Below are 5,492 nucleotides of genomic sequence, written 5' to 3' on the forward strand. Positions count from 1 at the left end.
TTCCAGTCCTGGGAGCTTCTCACCAAGCCTTCGTGAGTGCTGTGGCCTCGGCTTCCACGGCAGGCTCAGCCTGCTCTAGGCTCGTGTCCCCATCACGCTGGGCTCCCGCCAAACTGTGGCTTAGACGTGCAGGTGTCACGCTCTGCCCTAGATGGACAGTGTGTAGGGACAGGGCCTGGCCCTGAGCAATGCCCCGGAGAGGTTTGTTGAATGAAGGAACAGGTGACTCAAAGTTTCTCGTGAGTCACTGGAGGGGCTTCTGGACCCCGACGGGGATCGGAGGCACTGGCCTGGGTTCTTTGCCGTCTACGAACCTAAGGCCTCCGGACTGTGACCCAGGTTTCTCATGGGGGTTTGAGGGAGCCGGCCCAGCCCCAGGGCAGTGGGAAGGAACCTGCTGGGCAGAGAGGAGAGAGGGGAGCAGGAGATGCGCGGAGCTGGTGGCAGTCCCTGGGAGAGTCCCCTGCCACCACCAGCCCCTGCACCTGCCTCTGGAGCCTTAATGGGGCCAGATCCAAGACCATACTCCACTCTGCCTGGAGGTCCTCCCTCTCCTGCCCCTTCCTCAGGGACCCCTGCTGGCTCATCCCAGAACTGTCATCCTCCATAGACCTTCATTCATAACGACACGCCATCGGGAGCTGTACCTGCCCCATCTCCCCTTGCCAGACCCTTGTCCTTCTTTGTGAATCCCCCAAGCCCCTCAGAAAGAAACCTACAAGGAGAGGCGCTCAGTGAAGGTTTATGGCAGGGCAGCTGCTTCCAGCCATCACCTTATTCTTCGCAAAGGGCCTTCACCTCTGTCGCTCCAACGGCTCATCCAATCCGTACACTTGCTCGAGAGTCCCAGGACACTATGCTGGCTTTTCGAGTGGGGAGAGAGGAAGGAGCAAATCTCTTTGAAGGGCTCTCCCTGGCCGGTGGCCAGGCTGCCCATCACCAGGCCCACAGCCTCTAGGGATTCTGCCTCCGAAAGTGCTTTGGGCGGTTTCTCAAGTGTGAGAACCAGGGTCTGTTAAAATCCAGATCCCCTGGCCTCCCAAAGCCTCCTGGAGCTAAATCTCTGGGGTGAGGCCAGGAATCTGAATAATTAGCAGCTGCCACACGCACCCCTCTGCCCCATAGAACCGTAGAACTGTGGGGCGACAATGCATGAACTAGCCTCACGGGAGGCTAATCGTCTCCTTAACTGGCTGAACTCACTATGGGGAGCCCTGCCCGGAAAGGTTGTCACTGCAAGGCAAGGGGACCGGTTTGCCTGGTAGCCAATCCCTGGCTCCAACGATGGTTCCCCAGGAGGGGTTTGGGAAGTGTTCCCAGCCACAACGGCTTGTTAGAACAGAGAGGAGCTGTGTTCCCTCAGCACGTTCCTGGGCCGGCTTGCCCTTGACCCCACCCCTACCCCTACCACTTTCTCATGTGGCCTCGTGAGCCCCTGGCCTGGCCTTGCTGGGCAGCCAGAGATACCTGGTGGGGAAAGAAGCAATCCGAGGAGGAAGACGTTGCAGGCAAGGGTATTCCTGCAGGCCACCAGGTGGCGCCATTGACACAGGACAGCCGGGGTGGGGGGTAGGGGCTGTTCATTGTGGCAGGGAGGGGAAGGAGGTGGCACCATTAGTGCAAAAACTTTGAGGCTCTGGTGCCTGCTACAGAGGACCTCCAGTGATGGCCTCCTGCTTGTCAATCAGAGACGCATTCGTACCTAACAGGCCTTGGCACGTGGCAAGCACGGTATAAATGCTGAGGATGACGCCACATTTGCTGCTTCAGGTCTTCGGGACTATTTCCAGCGTAGTAGGGGCTGGGAGGGGGCGCTAGCGCCACGGAAGCGAGGAGAGTCGGCTCTAACTCTGGGTATATGGTCAACAGGAAAACCCTGGACCCTGGTCCCTGGTACGCCTCTGGTCCCCTCCGTGACCCCGAGCAGGCCACGTACTCTGTTTTTCTCCCTCACTAAGTCTGTAGGATAAGGACTGTAACACCAGCGCTCCCGGGGGGGCCGGGCGAACGGCTCGTGCTGGTGCTTACTCACCGTGTGGCCCTGGGCAGGTGGCTCACACTCTCTGGACTTTAGTTTCCTCGTCTGTAAAATAGGAGCAGTAACGGCCACCACCACCCCCAGATTTCTGAGGACTGAAGTAGGCAATACCTGAAACAAATAATGAACAGGAAGAAATACGGGGCGGCCGGGGCTGAGAAAGGACTTTGGAGATGGGCCAGGTCAGCTTTCCAGCCTGGGCAGGAAGCTCGCAGCCGCGTGTAGGGTGCGTAGCTTCTGGGTGGGTTTGCACACCTCCAGTAACAGAGAGCTCACTCCCTCCCGAGAGAAGCTGGTACACCGCGGGCCAGCCCACAGCTGGATGGTCTCCCTCAACTGGGTCGCGGCTGGTTCTCAGGGCCGAACCATGGCCCGGGCCTAGTGGTCAGTTCCCTTCCCAGAGCGAGTGGGGTCAGTGCCACCCAGCTGCCCACTGCTGCGTGGTACAGAAAGGGGACCGCGAAGGCAAACCTGGGTGTTGCTGGGAGGGGCGGGGGTTTGCCCTCCAACACAGCGGTCCTTGAGGGAGGGCGTGGAAGGAGCCGGTCAATCCACCCCTGGAGCCTCAGGCAGTGGGCACCCGAGGACGGGGTGGAGAGTGGACCAGGGGTGCTCTGGATCTCAGGCACTGGCCACTGCAGAGGGCATTATGAAGGGGCCCCTCCACCTGGTGGGCTCCTCGTGGTGCTGGAGCCTGTGGGGAGGAAGGAGGTGACTTCCCACAGTGGGCAGGGGGAGGAGAACAGGCCCCTTCCCAGGGCACTTCTGCTTCCTGTGCATCTGCTTGCATCCCGGGCGGGGGTGGGGGGCAGGGGGACGTGGACAACGGAGCATCAGAAGCGGACGCGGCCAGGCCCGGGCCTCACACTCACTGGCTCACGCACCTTCGCTCGCTCCCTCACCCCCGGCAGTTGCGGGCCTGTGTGGGGTTCCGGTTTCTTCCCTACACAGGGAGAGCCATGAGGGCAAAATCGTGTCTCATGTTTTGTGCTTCCATTGCCTGGCACACAGTAGGTGCTTAATAAGTATAGGTGGGAACTAATCTGCAAACGGGCCAGCAATTGGGGTCCGGTTTAGATGGCTTTAGTCGTCATGTGGACAAGGCGCCTCAGGACTGCAGGGGACATCGGTCCTCCCCCACTTCCTCCTCCGTCAGGGCTGCCACCTCCTCCCTGGAGTCCTCCTCTTTGCTGTGTACACACTCCTACCTTTGAGGTAGGCGGGAGCAGAGGTTAGGAGCACGGAGGCTGGGGCTGTCCCCAGAGTCGCTTCCCCTGGACACGCTTCTTAGCTATGTGGCTCTGGGCAAATTTCATTTTAACCTCCCTGTGCCTCAGTGTCCTCGTCTGTAAGATGGAGGCGTCATAGTACACACCTCGCGGGATTACGGGGAGGAGTAGATCGATCTGTCGATTAAAAGCGTCTGAACAGTGTCGTGCCGGTAACGGCTCTGAACTGCTGTTCTTGCTAGGCTGTGCCCAGTCACTGCTCTCCTGTCCTGGACGGGGGCTCCTCGAGGCTGGGGTCTGTCACTTCCACATCCTTCTGCTGAGGCCAGTGCCTGGTGCAAACAGGCACTCAGCAAAATGGGAAGGGATGGGCGGATGGATGGATGGACGGGCGGGGCAGACGACTGGACGAGAGCAAGTGCCGAAACGCGCTGTCCCCCAGGGACTTGCCTGCAGTCTCTGCTGGGGGCCGAAAGGCTGCCCCCTGGGGAGGCCAACGGGGCCAGTATCCTCCACTCCTTATTTCACCCACTTATTCACGGTTCCCACCAAGGGCCTGGGGAGGAAGAGCCGATGGATCCAAGTTCGGTGAGTTCACTGCTTGTCACCCACCTGGGTGATGGGAGATGGACCGTCGTGACGGAAAGGAGGTTTCCGAATGTGCCGTGGGCCCGTCCCCGTCCCCCTGGCTCCTGAGGCCCTGACAGCGCAGCCTGGCCGGCTGGCGCCCCACCCGAGGCCCGTCTGTGCCTCTCCCCAGGAGGCTGCGTGGCTCCCAGCAGCTCAGAAACTGCACGATGACCCAAGGTGCCATGGCCTTTACTTTTCCAGTCACGTCTGTGCTCTACGGCCTAGGAGCCTGCCTGGGGAGGGTGTGAGCCCACCCCACCCCAGAGTCCTGCCATCCTTCTGAGGCTTTTTGGGAGCCTACTCCATCCCAGTCTCAATATTAGGCATCCACCTTCACAGTAAGCCTAGGAGGAAGGCACTTTACCCCTCAGACCTATTCATTCCGGCACCGGTGTTTATCGATCACATCCTAGGTGCCGGCTCTGTGCTCGGCACAGGGGCATCAGAGGTGAAGAAGGAGTCAGGAGGCCTCAGGCAGTCTAGAGGCCGTAGGTAGGATCCAGGTCCAGAGGCAGCAAAGTTCCGGGGCTCAGGGCTGCACACTGGAGCATGGGCTGCAGTGTGAGGGCTCCGAGGGCGGGGGGCAGAGGCAGAGCAGCCCAGGTGAGACGGTGCCGTGTCCGTGTTCCGAGGCAGCCTGGCACTTGGCCGCCTCCCAAAGCCAAATCGTAAAAAGACTCCTAGAGGCACAGACGACGCCTCTAAAACACTCCCTCCGTGCGCAGAAGCATTAACGTGACGTCTATCACCATGGCATCGAGGTGCTTAGACAACCTGCTCCCCCCAGGAGCTCAGAAACAGCGTGAAGCAGATTATCTGTGTCTTACTGTGACATATGCGATCATGTATCATAGTGATGGATCAACAGTCAATACCACTGGGGTCCCCCTCCGCCCCCCAGCCGGTGGGAACCGTCTTGCATTCATATGTCTTCCCCACCTGGTGGGCGGTCCCCATTCCTGCCTGCAGCCCTCCCAGCACTCCCGGTGTCGGTGGGAGAGATCTTCTGGCTTCCATCATTCACGTCCAAGGCGGCTGGGGGAGGGGGGACACCTTGGGCAAAGGACAGAAACTGAGCCCCATTTTGCCACCATTGGGGGCCACAGTGGAAGATGGGGGGAATGCCAGCCCCACATACCTGCCCTGGTCCTGGGCACGTTGCTTTGTCTCTTGGGGGTATAATTTTCTCCTTTGTGCAATGGGGATCATAACATTTATCTTGCGGGTTGATGGGGAAAGGAGGTGGAGCACTTAGCAGGTGCTGAAACTCAGCCACCTTCCCCCCTGCCTCCCCCAAGTGCCAGCATGCTGCGTTCCTCACCGTGCCCCCCACTCCTTCCGCCACTCCAGACACGCGGCAGACACCTTTCCCCTACCCCATTCGGCTTGGCCCGGTGCTGGGCTCCAGGATGCCAAGGGCATAAGGCTCCCAGTCTGCAGATAATTGTTGTCCCCGTGTCAGTGCCTGCTGGAAGCAAGGACAGGGGCTGTGGTGAGCGGCCAGATGGGGAAGCAACTCATATGTCTCCTGGTGGCGGAGGGGGTGGGCTCAGGCTTAGGGAAACCCGCAGCGAGGAAAGGTATTTGAGGCAGGC

The sequence above is a fragment of the Pteropus medius genome, unplaced genomic scaffold, assembly GCF_902729225.1.
Source record: "Pteropus medius unplaced genomic scaffold, Ma_sr-lr_union100, whole genome shotgun sequence".
NCBI lineage: Eukaryota > Metazoa > Chordata > Mammalia > Chiroptera > Pteropodidae > Pteropus > Pteropus medius.